General features: G+C 48.5%; 1 protein-coding gene across 9 annotated transcripts in view; it reads right to left on the reverse strand.

The window, feature by feature from the left end:
- LOC144099263 (cytochrome b5 reductase 4) overlaps positions 1-18,909 on the reverse strand; it is a 178,657-nt gene that overhangs the window by 127,088 nt on the left and 32,660 nt on the right. The window lies entirely within an intron of this gene.

The following is an 18,909-nucleotide window of genomic DNA, read 5'->3' on the forward strand; positions in this document are numbered from 1 at the left end:
TATACGACGAAGATGGAAACCCCTGTACAAGCAAGCGACAGCTTTGAAATTAAAGCAATGAAAACGGACGCGGCCATCAAAACGACCTGTTAAAGAAACGGCACACACAGCCTTGTTCGAAAGACTTTGGCCCACACGATTTGCTATTCAGCCGTGCAGACGGTGTATAGTGCAGTACTCAAGACACCCGTCTGCCGCAATGTGCAGAGATTTAGAGCGTCAAGGGTGCCTCAGCTCGCTCACTACGTGAATGACAATAACATAATGTGGCCTGAAGACCTTTGATCAAGCTTGCACATTCGAACAAAATTTAAAGATTATCGCTTTTGTTCCATTCAAACAAGACAAATCAAATTTCATGATGCAATCACTTAACCTTGAATAAAAATAACGGTGCAAGATAGAATAGCTAAGCGGCTAGATAAGCTCATGTACGTCGCCCAAGATTATTCCAAGGATAGACTGCGTTAGAACCCTTTAGTCTGAATAGATGAGGCCAAAATTTGTAACCTCCGAATAGCGTCTGGCTGCGCGCAACAACGAACGACGTAAAAGCGCACGGCTTGTGCTAGGTTTTAACCTGACATGCATTGTCGTAGGAAAGAAAGCATAAAGAAAAAAGCAGGGAGCAAGCTTTGCCAAGGCGCCGTCTGAAAGAGCGCGTTAGAACAACGTTAGCGGGTACCGCACCACTCATCGAAAGTTTGTTTCTTGAGGAAAGGAAATGACGCAGTATCTGTCTCACATCTATCGGCGGACACCTGAACCGCGCCGTAAGGGAAGGGATAAAGGAGGGAGTCAAAGAAGAAAGGAATAAAGAGGTGCCGTAGTGGAGGGCTCCGGAATAATTTCGACCACCTGGGGATCTGTAATCTGCACTGACATCGCACACCACACGTACGGGCGACACTCATCGAGCGTCGGGCGCGTTTAAGCTGCGCAAGCGTACAGAGCGCATGCGCGAAAAGTTCCTAGAAGATGCGGTAAAGGTAATCAAAACCACTTCCCTTGACGTCGTTTTAGGATTTGTTCGTTCTTCTAGATTTCACAAGGGAGTGCACGCCTTTGTCGAGCCAAACATAGGCTTCTGCATTGGGTGCACGCTTGGCATAACACATGACGTCGAAATAGAGGCGTTTATTCGCATATGTACGAATACAATGCCACAAGAACGCCATGAACAGAATGGAACAAGAATATGTCTCGTAATGGAGGAAGAGAAAGTTTATTCGCGGCTAGCCCTAAAACCCCGTGAAAAAGAACGCCGAGACCAAGTGAAGCCAAGCACTTCACGAGGAAGAAGCGTGAGAAATACGAGGAGGTAACGGCAGCGTCCTGTGTGTGTAGGAAAAATACTACAGCACTGAAGATGCGCACTTGGCAGCAGTGAAAAGCGCGAAACGTTTTTTTCTTCACAACGACTTACCAAAAATGACAAGTAACCCGAGAAAATTTTGGAACGTGATAAATCCCCAGCAATCGCGCGACATCGCCCTTACTAATGATAACGGCGACTCTGTCAGTGATGCTCAGTGCGCCGATATATTTAATACTGCCTTTTCATCAGTATTCACGAAAGAACCTGAAGAGCCATTCCTTTCACTACACTACATTACTGAACTGGCAATGCCAGCCATCATTTTTCATCCAAATGAAATTTCGTGCGCAATCAACAAATTAAAAATTTCATCGTTAGCCGGAGTCGACGAAACTAACACAAACTTTCTCAAAAACACCAAGGACATTTTTTCCGAGTTCTTGTGCTTGTTGTTTGCTCAGTCACTCGCCACAGGTATCATACAAGAAGACTGGAAGATGGGGAAGGTCGTTCCTGTTTTCAAATCGGGTAACAGAGACTCTCCACTCAACTATCGCCCAATTTCCCTGACTAGCATCCCTAGTAAGCTCGTGGAACACGTCATCTACTCCCAGATAATGCAGCATCTAGAATCTACAAATTTCTTCACTCCATCCCAACATGGACTTAGAAAAGGCTTATCGTGCGAGACACAGCTTGCCCCCCCACCCACATAACAAACACGCGATCCGTCTCGCACGATTGAAGCACAGTGGGCGAAGATGCGTGCGCGCGGGACCACGCAGAGCTGCGCGCACACAAAACACAGTCGACGCAAAGTGGCTGCTGCTTCCTCAACTGATTGCATACCTATAGCCAAAAAACAAAAAGAAAAAAAAAGTCGGGCAGAAGGAAAAGGGGCCGGATGCCGACCGTAGCAAGAAAACACTCGATCCTGCGCGAATGCAAGCTCATTCCACGCGGCGCACAACAAAGCGAGAAAGAGCTCTATAGGGCAGCTACACATTCCCCTATACAAAGCATAGCCCCGGGCCGACCCGCCTCTGGGTGTGCTCCTCAAGGAGAGCTCGCTGGGTACACACGCAGTCCGCGCGTCCTCCTCGTTCGTGCGGACAAATGGGAGCGCGGCAGTCGAGGGCAAGCTGCGAACAGTCGACAATGCGCAACACAAGCCGACAACGCCATGGGATCCGGCAGGCCTGAGGGGAGGAAATTAAAGGGCGGGGGTGTTGTTGCTTCCTTTCTTCTTTAACTCCCTCCTTTATCACTTCCCTTACGGCGTGGGTTCAGGTGTCCAACGATATATGAAACAGATACTGCGCAATTTCCTTTCCACAAAACCAATTATTATTATTATTATTATTATTGTTATTATTATTGTTGCGTAACTAACTTGTTCCGGTATAATAATAATTGGTTTCTGTGGAAAGGAAATGGCGCAGTATCTGTCTCGTATACCGTTGGACACCTGAACCGCGTCGTAAGGGAAGGGATAAAGGAGGGAGTGAAAGAAGAAAGGAAGAAAGACGTGCCGTAGTGGAGGGCTCCGGAATAATTTCGACCAGCTGGGGATCTTAAACGTGCAATGCGCGGGGCGCAGAAAAACACACGCTGTTCTGCGGTAACGAGACGAAGACGCAATGGCTTTCGGTGCTCGAAGAAGCCGATCAAGAGGGGGCTTTTGTTGCTCGAGACAACGTTAAAAACAATACAGAGGCGCTTCGGCTGTTAGCCACGAAAAAAGAAAAGAGATGAAGAAGATGACATGGCGACGAAAAAAGGAGGGAGGGGGGAGGGGGGCAATCGCAACAGGATGCCTGCACTAAATACGTAAATACTCGACATCTTGAACCGGTGTCATTCACATCCAGCAGAAATCTAAATGTCATCTCGCAGTGTTCCATTCATGTGCAGATTCACTGCACTCTTGTTATACTTCTATAGTCTAAAACTACACATAACGGAACGAGGCTAACTGCTGAGGAAAAATGTTGTCGAGAAAAGAATGAACAGGGAAAAAAAAAAACGACTCGCACTTTTGGCGAGCTGCCTGGCTTCTGCTGGCGAAACACCCATCGTTGGCTACAGGAGCATAGACTATAATAGACGTGCCTGCTCTACTGGTGGGGCTAACGGTGCTTCGGCGGCGAAAACTAAGTAGGTAGCAGCCAAACAGGACCCCGCGTTGAGTAAGCGCGAAAGGAAAGGGCTACCCAGACGGGTCACAGGCGTAAAGCCATTGAAAAGAGCTTGAACGCCTGCGTTTTTCTGTTTGCGATCGTCTGCGTGGCGCTTTTCTGTCTGCACGGTTATGAACCAAGTAGCAGAAGTTTTGTTATAGACAGTAACCACAATGCGTACGGCCCCTAAGACAAAGACAAATACACCACGCCAGAAAGGACGCTTATATAACGGGCGCAAGGCTCCTGCCGTTCCTGGTGGTGGCGCCCCCCCCCCCCCCCCTTTTTATGCATTAGTATAACCATTTCTATCCCTCCGACATGGCCGGTGTATTCCTTTCCAGGCATATATATATAGAGCCTGTCTTTCCCAGACAAAAACAATGTTACAGCTCTTCTACACCAGCTGTCTCCCTCGTTGGCCGAGCCCACTATAACCCACATAAATATATAAAACGTGGCCTACAAGCCTAAAAAGGCAAAAGCAAGAACAGAAGGCTCTGTCATGTCGCTTTCCTCCGCCCAACGTAATTCAGCGCTGTGTATACTTTCCATAGACAAATCCGACAGACTACTCTATTGACAATACCAATCGCATAGACAGTCTATAAACAATCTATACATTTATGGCCACACACTTTTAGTAGACTTTTCTCTACAGAAAGTCTATAGACTAGGAACATAAAAATAAAATATCTAAAGGGAGGTAACAGAGTCTATAAAAATGTATAGAAAGTCTATAGACCACTTTTATAAGGGATGCGGCCTTTCGCTCGTCGGTACTCCTCAACCTTTTGTTTCAACCGAGGGCCCCACTCTTGTCTTTCGCCCAGCTCACTAAGCAGAAGACCAAGCAACGGTCAATAATAAATATCTGCAAAACGGGGACGTACTAATCGTTTTCCGGGGTCACTCCGCAGTTTGCACGTCGCGTAGTAAATTCCATAGCGCGTGACGCAAGCAAAAACTCACGCAAGATATAAGCCAAGCGTGCGCTGGAGCGAGGCCGTAAAAGATGACGGCCTTCCATGGCGCGCGTCGTCGCTTAGCTGCTGCTGTTGAGAAAACCTGGTCGAAAACACAGCAATGCGCCACTGGAGTTTGCGCCAGCAGACACTTCGCCATCACGGCTCGCGACTAGTCCGGTGCAGTACGTCGCAAACCGAACAACAATCGCCAACAACACGCACCGCGCAGCGTCAAAATAAAGGAGAGAAACAGAGAGAAGAAGCGGGGGGGGGGGGGGGGGGGGGGGAGGGCAGTTTGACGTCACCGTCCACCGTGGCTCAGAGCACGGCACGAACGAAGTGTTTAACGATCGTCCCAACTGGGTCAATCGAGTCATCATTCGGCTCCCACGAACCCCTGTTACGAAGAGACGAACCTCGTTTTCGGACCGATACTGTTATAGGCTCGCGACAGTCGTGTAAGCGACGACTTCGTGATGGATGGCGTTTGGGAACAACTAGTGAAGGGATCTTTGGAAACTATTCAGAAACTTAAAGCCGCGCATATCGATCTCCAACTTACAAGTATGAATGATGCCGAAGGTTCGTAGCACCTGCGATTGCGATGGTATCGATAGCAGCAAAGGCGTGAAGAGAATAATGAGGGCAGAGGGCATTGACCTTCCCCCTTGCAATATATTCTATGTGGCGAAAAAACAACACCTTCCACTTGTTTCGCACAAGAAAGTGCACTGCGTATATAAACGGTGCCCCCGCCGCGGTGGCTCAGTGGTTAGGGCGCTCGACTACTGATCCGGAGTTCCCGGGCTCGAACCCGACGGCGGCGGCTGCGTTTTTATGGAGGAAAAAGGCTAAGGCGTCCGTGTGCTGTGCGATGTCAGTGCACATTAAAGATCCCCATGTGGTCGAAATTATTCCGGAGCCCTCCACTACGGCACCTCTCTCTTCCTTTCTTCTTTCACTCCATCCTTTACCCTTCCCTTACGGCTCGGTTCAGGTGTCCAACGATATATGAAACAGATACTGCGCCATTTCCTTTCCCGACCAAAAAACCAATTATTATTATTATTAAGTATGAATAATGCCGAAGGTTCGTAACACCTGCGCTGGTATCGACAGCAGCACAGGCCTGAAGAGAATAATGAGGGCAGAGGGCATTGACCTTCTCCCTAGCAATATATTCTGTGTGGAAAAAAAAACAGCACCCTCCACTTGTTTCGCACAAGAAAGTGCACTGCGTATATAAACGGGCACATATCCTTACTACATCTTGCAAGCGTTGCATACGACTAATCATTACGCTAGTAGGACGCGGGTTCGATACCGGCCGCCGCGGTCGTATTTCGATGGAGGAGAAATTCGAAGGCCAGTATAGTGTCGATGTCAGTGCATGTTAAAGAACCCCAGGTGGTCGAAATTACTCGGAGCCCTCCACAAAGGCGTCCATGAAAGCATGAGTCGCTTTGGGACGTTGAACGCCGTAAACCGTAAGGCCAGAGATAACCGCGCAATCACAAGCAGCCAGCGATTACGGTCACGTGATCACAGGATGCACACAGGTGTTATGTATTAACTTTATGTATTATCAGGATTCATCTTTTTTCTGGAAATCGAGGGGCGAAAATTGGGTGGCGTTTTTCGACATCCAATGCGAGTTCAAATCGAGTCATTCAGCAAAAACTTAGATATTTCCACTTTTTTGCGTCATCTTTTACGTCAAAATATAATCTGTTATGAGCGCTTGTTTACGTGCAACACATCACATGTTCAATTTTTTCCTCATTGCTTTAAAAACAATATAGAAGCGGAGGTTGCTCTACAGGCTACTTAAATCAGATGTTAGTTCTTTTTTTCTTTTGCAACTGGTTCCAGTTTTTTCGTAGCGAAAATTATCATCTCTTGCGCTATTCTTCCACATGCTCGTGCATTCCAAAAGCAATCTACGCCACAACGATGATTTTAAACGCACAAGTGCCTTGCAGCAGAACGTCGATCGTTTTTGTGGCGCTTGATACAAAGCTGCCAATCAGACGTCCAGTCAGAAATCATGTTTCAACGCGATAGCGTTAAGGAGCTTGTGTCGCAGAAAAGCCGGTGTCGGCGTTGTTGGCGTTGTAATACGACAATCTGCGCATAGAAAATCCTCTGAAAATAGGGGGAATCTAACCCAGGTCGTACAGACTTTGAGGCAGGCACGCCCAGAACACTGAATGAAAAGTAGACCTAGTGAATGCGTTGTGGTCTTTGACTTCGTGAAGTGTCTTTGTGTACTCATGCGTGCATGAGAAATGAGTATGTGACTTGCCCAATAGGCAAGGCGTCGCGCCAAACAGGCGTTCCACTCTTAAAGGCAAAGCTTAAGCGTCCTTCAATTTTATTTATCCTCTAAAGGCTTTTTTTAACATATCCTAAAATCAGGGCACTCCATGAATAAGAAGCGTCGAAAGAGCTTTAATATCACCAGTTAACAGAAAAAGGCCTGCCTCTGGAATAAGCCTGCATGACATCCCACGATTTTCGGGCAGTCAGTTCGGCTTTGCCCACCGACGTAGACAATCTGTTCGTGGGTGCAAGCATCGGATCAAACCGGGTTTTAACCGAAAACGAAGGCATTTCTAGATAACACGTCAACTGGAAAGAAGCAAGCAAAGCTCTTATCATCACAAGCCTCAGTCTAGCATGCGCAAGGATCCCGCCCGCGTTGCAAAACGCTGGCCGTGATCTGGAGAGCACACGCACTGTGCGCACCAGGGGGCTTCGCGGTTTGCGTAAGCGCAATGCGTTTAACGCAGACTCCGGCGCTCCCTGTTTTGCGGATGGGGGATGTCGCGAAAAACTGCAGGGCGCGCCTGTCTGCCACCATCTCCGGAAGGAAAGCGCATGAACAGTCGTGAGCAATGCGAGATTCAACAAAGTGCGGACATTCGCCTATTCATTGACTCCATAATCATGTGTGACAAGTGCAGCAGTTTCTGCTTTCTAACTAGCCTTCCTTTTGCCACAGAGTACCTCGCAGTGATTCTCAAATTAAAAGAAGAAATAACCACAAAATTCGCAATTTTATGCAAAAATTGTTTCATATTATATTACACACAACGTACCGTCTTCACCAAAAGTAACCGAGCAGCCGCGACGGCAGCGGCAGCGGGCTCCCAACCGAGCAGCGGCGCTGCACTCTCGGACGCTGACCATGCACTGCTCCCCGGCTGCGAGTGTAAACTGGCTGACGTAAGCCCGCACTCTGGCCCCACTTCCTTGGATGATGAGAAGTAAGCATGTAGTATGTGCGGCGAGCAGTTAGGGGCCTTTGAAATGCTGTCATACGGAGTGAGGGCGCTGGCTTAAGTCAGCCAGGTTACACTCGCTGCCAGGGACTAGCGGTACGTCAGCGCCGACGATACGAGCCGCCGAGCCGTTGCTCCGTTACTTTTGGCAAAGGCGGATAAGTACAGCCCCCTCCAAAACTATACAGCCCCAGGGGTTTGCTGTTAAGCTGTTTAGCGAGGCTCCCTAGTGCATCTATCAGTCCAAAGCTTGGGAGGATCGAGGATGCGAAGCCATTACTTTTTCGAGAGATTAGGGTAGCTGAGGATGCATAGCGAGGCAAGCTGCAGGCCACGCAAGCAAACCCATTGGGCTGTATACTTTTGACGGGGGCTGTATCATGCATTAGCGACCGTAACGTCAGTCCGTTTGCCGAAGAACCATTTTACCATAGTACCAAAGACGGATTAGCCATTCACGCGGTGTCTTCCGTTTGTTGGCGGCACATGCGTCGGATTCTGTCTCCTATGTACACACGAGACTGCACGCCGAAGCGAAACCAGCGTCAACAGCATCGACGCAACGCAGCATCGCGGGCTCAAAGAGCTGGCTGAAAGCGGACGCAAGACGAAAGCAAACGTTCATCGCACCTCAAAGTGCTGGCTGAAAGCCGACGCAAGACGAAAGCAAACGTTCATCACACTGTGAAGAGCATGCACAGCGTCATAATTACTCGGAGCAAGCGCCTCCAGTACGGCGACGTCCAGGGAAACACTTCGTCGGCGCAAAGACAGCGAGCTTCAACGTTTGCTCAGTTCCACAGAAAGGGGCCGCTCTAATTCTATTGACAAAAATCCGAACGCCGTTGTAGACGGCGCACACATAAGGAGAGAAAAGAGGGCCGGCGAATGTGCACTTGAAGCCCTTCTAAATTTAATTTGCCAGAGTCCCAGGCTCAGTGCCTATACCAACAGAACACAGCTAAGGGAAGGGAAACAAAGAAGACAGAAGAAAGAAAGAGAGAGAGAAACCGCGCTTCAAAAACGGGGACCGTTGGTTTATGTTCCGTGCCAGGGTTCAACGCGGCGCGACCTATACAATCCTTCCCTCAGCGCTCGCGTTCACGCTTTGAGTCCCGACTTCCTTTGTCGCTCGGGTGTTGTAAAGGAAGCCCCACGGCGGTGGAGATCAAAGGACCGAACGCCCCCCAATGAAATTTCGGTACGCCCCGGCCTTTTCAAAGCATCCTCCCACGGTGTACGCGCGAATTCAAAGTGCACCGCCGTAAGGAAAGAGAATGGAATATCACTGATCGAAGTCGGAGAAAACAACTGTCATTATCCGGTCGGCATGCGGGACGCGTTTCTGCAAATAATCATTCTCAAGGATAACACGCGTAGCTCTCAAAATTTCTCGTAATGACCCGGAGTATAGATTAGGCTCAGATAAGGTTAGCTCCAGCGAGTGGGACATTGTCTGGATCATTTTGGACTGATGTATGACACCAGTATGGTTTCCCGACGAGACAGCTTTCGTGGATGCAGCCTACATACCGGGACAGCATGCCTACTAGGTAGCAGTAATCGACGAACACGGGCGAACGCGCAACTCACTCACGTTTTACACCAAGAAAGCAGAGGTAGCTGAACAAGCAGCGATAGCACTAGCTCTCAAAGACTCGAGCTTCACAACTGTCTACAGCGACTCTAGAGCAGCCACACGAGCTTTCGCCAAGGGCGGAATAGACAGGACGACGCTACGAATCTTAGGCGGAAGTAACATCACCGATAACTCCATCGTATGGTTCTCCGCACAGAAGGGTAGCTTAGGGGGCGGTCTGCGGAATCTCAACGAGATCGCACACGAGGCGGCGCGAGGACTCATCGACCGCGTCCCTCCGGTTTCCTCCGCTACACCACATATCGAGTACCGGGATCAGTTATGCACGTACAACCAGCTCACTAAGCACTTTTATTTAGGCAAACGACAGTTTCCTCTCCCGGATAAGAAATTAACCCGCAGCCAGTCGGTCACGTTACGCTTGCTCCAAACGAACTCATACCCCAACCTCTGGCGTATGAAGCACATCGACCCAGACTACGACGGACAACATGTGTGTGAACAGTGCAGTGAACGTGTAGACTTGAAAAATATGCTGTTTGGTTGTGCATCGAGTGACGCCTACGCCAAGCACACGGACCACTGGGACAAAGTGCTAAAAAGTGCTTGACTACATGAACCAACTTTGGGCTGTCCAGGAGTCTCGCGTGGCGGCGGAGAGCTTCGGGCTCTCGGTGCCGACGTGGGAGCTGCCCTCTACGCCTGGCGCCTAGCCGAGTGTCCTTTAGGACCCCTACTGTGGGATATAAAGTTTTACCACCACCACCACCACCATGACACTAAACGCTAGCAACGCACCCGGAATAACGAACCCGCATTCGTTGAGTAAATACTTCTCACTGTGTACGCGGTTCCCCTAGCACCATATTTCCCCCCATTCCCACTAATATAATACGGGGCCGACCCAGGAAGAGAGAAAAGGGCTGCTGGTTAGAGAACTATAGCTCCTCACTGGCAAAACTAGACAAGAAGTTAGAGATCCCTATTTACGTCATTTTGGGTAGACGCTTTCTATTGAAAACGGTTTGAAGTTTAAGGAGTGTCGAGGCCCGAAATCATTTTTTGTTTTCAGCGCATTTAAAGCAGGACACAGGACAAAGTAAGAAACAGACATGCGCAGCACGAACGCTGAACAACTTCGCCCTGTTTTAAATGCGATTAAAGAAAAAAGGCATTCAAGGTACAGCGACCAGCCCCGTCTTTGAGCGTTGACGAGTGTCGTAAACTTATCTCCGACCCGATAGCAAGCGGCCGTGTCCAAACTAAAATGGCACAGGGTTCGTGACTTGTATGGGCTCGCGTTTAGAGAAGATTCGAAGTTCGGAGGCGTTGCGTCCGTTAGCGGACAAATGTGGCACTAAACCGCCCATATATGCATGAACATTGCGTGCTTACAGACTCCCGCATGGTCGGGCTTAGCTGCATATTGACCTCCGAACCACGGCTCCATTCACCTTCGATTCCACGTCCACACGTGTTATGGAGAGATGCGGACAGTTATTATACGTCCAGACTTCCCTTATTCGGGTCCACCTGTATCGCCGAATAAATCCGGTACGTGCATAGTGCAAACGGCGACCAAGTTTGAATACAGAGCTCGAATACCTGCACGCTTATTCCTTCCCTCTGTCACCCGCGTGCGTTCCTGATAATCCTCTCGCAACATGCACAACCGGCGCCAGCTAAGCTACCGACAATGCACAAGTGGAAAGACCGAAGCTTAGCGAAAATCCCGGCGAGTGGCGGGGAGGCCACCGCTGAGCGAATAACTCGCCGAAGCCCTAAGCAACGGTATGCACAACGGCCCGCACACACTATACGCACGAGCCCGCCAGGGATTGGTTGCATAGAAGATTGACTGTGGCGCCGATGAATTATATATAGAGCAGCTGCAGCGGCTTCGAACAAGCCGCCACACAATACCGGTGGACACAAAGCTGTCGGTGAGGAAGTTGCTAAGTCTTTTTCTGAGGCCATGGTGCAGGATACAGCGCGGAGCTTATGTTGCACGAGCAAAGTAGTGGCATTCGCCGCATGTTCGCTGCCACAGCCCCTTGTAATTAGCGAAGGTTAAAAAATGCACTAGAGGAGACATTTCGGCTACTTGGTGTGGATTGATCTTAAGAAAGAGCGCTAAGGACGGGGCAAGAAAGAGACAACAGGACGAGAGCGCTGTAGCGCTGTCAGCGCTCGTGCTGTTATCTTTCTTGTCCCGTCCTTTGCGCTGTTTCTTTGGGTTAAAGGATGTGCGCAAAGAAATGCCAACAACCACAGAACCAACGCAATGAAACATCGGCGCATCGCGTCCTATTGCGCCTGCGCCCAGCACTTCTGCAGGGTGGTAGTAGTAGTTATGAACACCCCCCTAACAAGGGAAGGGGGGTGGGGGGGAGCGGGTGCTCCCACACACTGCCGTTTTGAGAGAATGTCGCTCATGCAATGTTAACGCGCTAAAACAAAACTATCCTGACAACTTGTACCCATGGAATAATTGCTTTGCTTTTTGCTTTATGGGGGTTTAACGTCCCAAAGCGACTCAGGCTATGAGAGACGCCGTAGTGAAGGGCTCCGGGAATTTCGACCACCTGGGGTTCTTTAACGTGCACTGACATCGCACAGTACACGGGACTCTAGAATTTCGCCTCCATCGAAATTCGACCGCCGCGGCCGGGATCAAGCCCGCGTGTTTCGGGCAAGCAGCCGAGCGCCGTAACCACTCAGCCACCGCGGCGGCCCATGGAATAATTGCTGACAGCGCGTGAATCAAATATTCCCTTTCACAGTGCTTGTAGATGCACATACGTTGTGCCTGTGTCAGCCAAGTAGAGAGATCTCCAATCAGGTCAATGAGATCAACCAAACGTGAGCTACCCGCCGGCAGGAAGTTGAGCCTCCGCACGCTTGGACAGCAATGCAGTTGAAGCAATTCAGAACTCTTTTGTTATAAGCACACAGTTGCGAAACTCACTATGCAACGCATGGATCAAAATCTGACGCTCTGATTGGACAAAGCTGTCATCGCTGCATAAAACACGAAGACACGGAGAAACAAGACTCGCTGAATTCCAGCTCATTAACGCTGTCGCCGCCTGTCGGCCTCAGCAAAGTGGCCACCGGGAATAGCCGGGTTTCGAGAGTGTGTTTCGAAACTGGACTGATAACGATCAAACAGCTGTGACAGCGCAAGCGATGTCTTGAAAAGACGTGGGCGAAGGGAGACAGATAAAGTAAGATTAGCAACGCGATCAAGTAAACTAAGAAGAAAAAATTTGCCTGAGGTTCAACCCGGCTGAACCTAGTAGAAGAGCGAAAGCAAAGCCGGCGCTATTTATAGCGAAGAAAGGTGTGACGTCATCGTTACGTCATCGCATGAAGTCGCATCAGGCGATGCGAAACTCGGCTCTAAAAGTCAAGATGAAAGGTCAAAGTCAAACGTCACTAGACCACTGGTCATTAGCTACGACCGCACCATACAGGCGTATCATAACTATGCGCAGCAAGTCACGTAGTTATACAGAGTAAATCTTGAGGGGTGTGTGCTTGGTTTGACCTTGGTCGGGCATCAAGGTCAGACGCGCAAAGCCAGGCAAAACTCTGTGTTGTACCTCAAGTAGCAGAGCTTTCGCTCTAGAACAACACAGGCTGAAATGGTGAGCCGAAGCTCCGTAGTCCTGCCTGAATAACAAGTTTTTTCAGCTACAGAAGTGCAATTCGATTTCGCTGTGAAAGCCATGTTTGTGCAACGCATTTCGGTAAACTTTTCTGTGCCGCGAAAGCCTTGAAAGCTGCACTCAGAAAAGCTCAGGTATTCCTACAGCGGGAGGGAATCGATGAAACAATAATAAACGCCATTATAGCGCCGAATTCCCTGTCACCTGCAGAGTGCCGGACCCACACAAGAAATGCTTTGAATACTATTCCCTGGCCTCTACTACAAATGTTACATTAAGTGGCTGACTCGTGGTTGTGCAACTATCAAGCTTTTATTAGAATACGTCGAAGAGCCTTGAAAAGCTCTTCTTCCATGACTCATTGTCTCCGTAGAGCATTCGCGCTCTCCCCTAGGCTGTGAGATAACAGCATCAGTAAGAGAACAATATGAGAGCATCCCTTGACCCTTCAGTCTTAACTTCAGTCGAGACAGCGTCCAGCGCTTTGCCTTGTGAAGCGCTTCCCTATTTTATATTCACTATTTCCCTATTTTACGATGTCTGCGACATTCAGCGTGCGCCAACTTGGCTAGCTCTCCTCTTGAGTTAACAGGTGCCGCAAGTGTGCTGGAACTAACGGGAGGCAGATACCGTAAAGCGTTGGCAATGCAATTCATCATCGAACCACCATGCGTTAATGCGCTGGGAGTTTAAAACTTTCTTTTTGCTTTTCTTTTCTTTTCAACACAACATCGTGAATATTGTTTGCCGCTGCTCCGTTTTAAATAAACTGACTAAGGGCGATATTTTACTTTGATTGACGCGCCATAGGACCCCAAACGTATAGCGAGTGATCAAATAAATAAAAAATATACAGTAATGAACTCCGAACTTTGCAGGGGCGGTTTAATGGAGGCTTTAAAAAAATACGGCTGGAAGCGTTACTGAGGACGACAAATGCCTCTAAATTTTGTTCTCGGCAAAAATCGTTTGTCTGGCTTTTTGTGGCTTTGCCCACATCTGTTCAGCAGCTGAAGAGGCGTTTACAGCAGAGAAAATTGGATTTAAAATTGGAACGCGTTTTCTTCTCCGCCGCCCGATAAATCTGTGACGTCAATGATGAAAAAGATTCCGTAATCACCGGTTCAAGTGAACGGCACACTGTGGCCTAACCTCAGAGATCCGCAACCAAAATATAAAAAAAGCATTTGCGTCATCGCAGTTCGTTTCTTAAAACTAAACGTGCGGCAGCAATCTATATTTCTTTTTTCATCCTTTCTTGCATTTGCTACGGATTATAAAAGCTCCGCTTTCACTGAAAGTAGTCTCTCTTGTCACAAAAAAACAAAAACGCGGCAATTTATCGACACAGCTCCACATCAATTTACCCCCACCTTCCCACCCCCGCGTCACTGAAGAGACAGAAGTTGTCCCGTGTCGATATAGGATACCGCGCTCTAATCGCCAAGCTTGAAACCACTTTCGCCGAAAACGGAGCTTTCTATAAGCTAGAAAAGACTATGAAACGAAACACAGGTGTCTCCACAATCGGCCGATTTCCTAAGTAATATGCGTGCGCCGACACTAATCTTTTGGAGCGACTACCGGTGGCTACGCTACACAGCCACGCACTTAATTCGCCGGTAACCCGTCCTATTCGTTAATAAGGATGTCACGAGTTCGAATCGACCGGCGCGGGGAGGTTTTGAAATCCCATTTTCTCGGCGATTAATGTGTCCTTTTGTCGTCGCACAAACGACCACACAGCCAGAAGGAACCAGGGAATCAGTTTTTACTGCGCACACTAATTGGATGGAGTTGTCCTCGAGTGTCCCCCTATAAGCCTCTTCGTAAGGCCTCGTGACAAATTTAAAGCCAGCTACCCCCGCCAGGGCAGCCTGCATCAGTCTGCCAATACAATTAGACAAAAACCCGCCCACGTCGGCAGTTCGCGCGGTCAAAAACGTCGAGCGATCTTTCGTGCAATTACCGGTCGACCCTTACAAAAATGTCTTTAGACAATCTATAGACTGCGCACAAAATTTTGTCTATAAAAAGTATGACTTTCTATACACAAATCCTATAGACTAGCCTATAGCCAGTACAAGTCCTATAAACAGTCTATGACTGCCCACAGACTTGTTTATAAAGTGCATGACTTTCTATAGACAAATACTAGACTAGTCTATAGACAGAACATGTCCTATAGAATGCCCATAGACTGTCTATTAAGTCTATATACTTTATATTGAAAATCGTATAGACTAGTCTATAGGCGGTACAAATCCTATAGGCAATCTATGGATGTCTGGTCATACACTCTCAGTAGATTTTTATTCCTATAGACTATGAATAGACAAAAGGAAATATCTATAAGAAGTCTATAAACAGTTGCTAGACCATTTTTATAACGGGACCAACGCGGTTACGCGATTGGACCAGTCGGCCGGGGCTTTCCGTCCTGGCCGCAGACATATTCGGAGCGAGGCGCGAAATCTCCTTAGCGTGCAGCGTAATGGCCCAAACGGGATACGCCGAGGCCAGAATGCGAGATAACTCTATACGCGGCGCCCGTTTAATTATGCAGGCGTCCCGGCATTCTCCACCGCGTCCATCTTGGCGCCGGCTGGACGTGGAACCCGCGCTGCTGCCGACTCTCGACACATTGCGGGGGATTTCTTCCCGTCTATTGCCGACTGCGCGGAATATCCCACGGTATATGGCCTCGGGGAGGGAACGTACGCCCAGCCCCCGAGCAACAGCGTTTCGCAATTCTCGCGGACGTGTGAGAGCGGAGGATGTAGAAACGGTGGCCGCGTTCACACCACCGCCGCGAACGTTGTGTCGCGGAAAAGATAAGACCGCAAATGGCGCGCTCCATAAAACGGCCATCGGTCTCTGAATGTCGTCCGGCGGGGAGTGCGGCGACGGCTTCCGCGAATGAAAGACCTCAACGATATCAAGATCGGCAAAAAAAAAAAAAGCCAAAGCAAGACGGGCAGTCTAGAGGAACATCAATTAAAACGGCGCACTGTACACGAACCAGACTTCAGCAAAAGAATATTGTTGGGCTGGTCGGTTTCGTTCGTGTCTTTCTTTTTTTTCTCCCGTCCCATAATCAGAAGTTCTGGACTAGGGAATTGTTGTGCGGCAAACCGCTCATGAACGCAAATTTTACGTATATCGTAAGATTGCGCATTACCTCCCCTCAGCAGGCTCGCATTTATTTGGTATTAACGATTTTTTTTTCTATCGTCAACAACGTTCCCTATTGGCTTTCTATGGCAGTCTCGCCAACTCAATGGCAGCGACGGAGAAACTTTAAAGGAAAAATTTTGCAAAGCATCGCAAGAATCGACCATTGCCTTTAATATATATTTAACAGTACCTTACAATATTCCACAGTGGCTTGACAATTACAACTAGTGTCTAATAATCCGGGACTTGTCATCGTCGCTCTCGCTTTTTTTTTAAGAGTAATGGACCAACTACAGCTTAAAAGTATCCTTGACTTCACTCAATACTGCACAACAGAACGAAACGCTGGCGTTTTTAATAGTTAAACCTTCGTTTATTTGGACTGTCTGGGCATTTGAATGTGCGTGCGTATACACCTACTCGATGCGCGTTCACTAAACACTTTTCTTCGGGTTTTGTATACGCGCCTGTCGTCCCGCATCCAACGCTACTGTCAAGAGTGATGCGCAAGGGCGCTTTCAGGCGGGCGGATCCAGGAAACGTCCCAGCAGGACGCGGAACATGAGGACGAAGTGAACTTGTGACTACGCCGCGAGGAATGGCCGAAAGTCTTCAAGCGACGGGGTTTGGTTTCCAGCCATGTATTAAACTATACATCGTGGTACACTTGAAGCCCCGGATACCTGCACAGTGTTGGTAAATGTTTAGAGGAATCCCCCAAGGTCAAGTAGACTTGCAAAGTAATTACTCATCGGCATCCACCCAAGCGCAGCCATAAGGCTACAAATGAAAGCTATACAGCTTCCACAGAAAATTCGCAGTAGATAAAAAATCGTCTTGCTCCTTCGTAGCCGTTTGGCTACGCTTGGGCGAATGCTATTGAGTAATTGCTCCCTGAACCTGCACAGTAAGCAGAACCATCGACCTCACCTTTAAAGGCTTTCCGGTGATTTGGCATGATGAAGGTTCTGCACTGCACGGCTTACAGGTACGTAAATCGTGAGGTCGAGAGACCTTGTATTTAAAGAGTAGACGTATAGACACCGAAAGTGTGCATGCTGTTTTCTTCTTCCAAATGACGCATTAGGCGTTAGTATACACGGATTATCTCAGGGAATTCGTCTTCGATGGTTTAATAATTTATAACTGAAATTCTTGATGCTGCTTCTGTTTCGCCACCAGAGCGATGGCTGCGACGTGTAGTTGGTCTTTTGGTCACGTCAGGAATAAAAAAAAAACTGACAGATAGCTCATGATCCATCGCTTGTCATTCTAGATTTTGAAGCAGGCTGGCTTAAGTATTGTAGCGAATTAAAATTACGTATCAGCGTTTATAATGCACTTTTGTTCGTGCCTAAACACCAACCACACGTCACAGCTATCGTTCGGTTTGTGAAACGAAAACCGGCACAGCATGAGAGAAGAAAATCAATTGCCTATAAATTATTTAGCGGTCGTGGGCGAATACCACGCACTGATCCACGTACTCTAATCTCTAATGCATCATTTGAAGAAAGAAAACACGCGACTAAAATTAAGTGTCTATAGCCCTTTAAGCGTGTACTACATACCGGGCACGGTTTAGGCCTATATAAGGTGCTTTTGGTGGGCACAACCTACTCATGCATAGATCTGCGGTGTCGCAAGTGGCTACACGCGTGCATAATGTAAGCGCTCTTTCCCGATTATACGCGTAGATCATCCTGTGCCCATGCATTGCACTCAATTTATTTTTCTCTACCCATCAATCCAGCGGCTGTATGCGGAACGCCCTCGACGATAGTTTATCCATTCAATGACGAAATTATTAAGGAACCGCATAAAACAAAAATCATTACCTCCGCATTATGGCAGCAAATCTATCCAGCCAATGTCACTTTTTTTTTCCGCGCCGCTGAAATTCAAGAGACATTCGGTCACTTTTGCGCAGGTACAGTACCAGTTTCGTGAAACACTGAGTGATAGGCCTCGAACCAAACCGACGGGCGAAGACGAAACCAAAGACGAAGTCAACAGTTTCTTATCCAACGAATATGTCTTCCTATTTTCCCCGCAACACCTGTCCTAAAACGAGAGACAAGAAAATGTTGGACGCTGGCCGTGTCGAAGTCGCACAATAGCGTTCGTTTTTTCTTCGCACAGCATGTTCACAGTAACGGAAACATTGGCCGTTGACATGTTGACACCAAACTTTGCGGCTAAGCTCCGCGTAGTACTCTGCACACGGCACACGAGATGAAAACTCCAGACGCACTGTCATTCTCTACTTTTGTACCCCAGACTACACGGACGTTTGGGATCGGCGCTAACACAACTAGACAGCTCGTTAAAACCCGGCCGGTGAAACATCGTGATCCCTTTGAGAATGTGCACCTCGGCATCAACTCCCACGCTCACTTCGGGGATACGCAAATGCGCGTGGTTAACAGACCAGCATGGGCCCATCCCGCCAAATTCTCTACTTTGTGGCTTTTATTATAGCGTGGAAGTGCACAAGAGAACAGGCGGCAACGTCGTGAAACAACTGTGCGTGAAGCGGATACATCCACCTCGACATTTCTTCCCCAGGTCGTTGGACTCTGCCTCGCGACGCTGCTGTCGATAGGAAAAGCCACCTGCCACCGCAGCAGCGCAGGGACGCAGTCAAGCTTGTATCTACCAAAGTCGCAACAGCTGGCCCGCTGCTTTTAAGTGTGGGCACGGGATGGATT

Source organism: Amblyomma americanum, chromosome 7 (genome assembly GCF_052857255.1).
Source record: "Amblyomma americanum isolate KBUSLIRL-KWMA chromosome 7, ASM5285725v1, whole genome shotgun sequence".
Classification (NCBI taxonomy): Eukaryota; Metazoa; Arthropoda; class Arachnida; order Ixodida; family Ixodidae; genus Amblyomma; species Amblyomma americanum.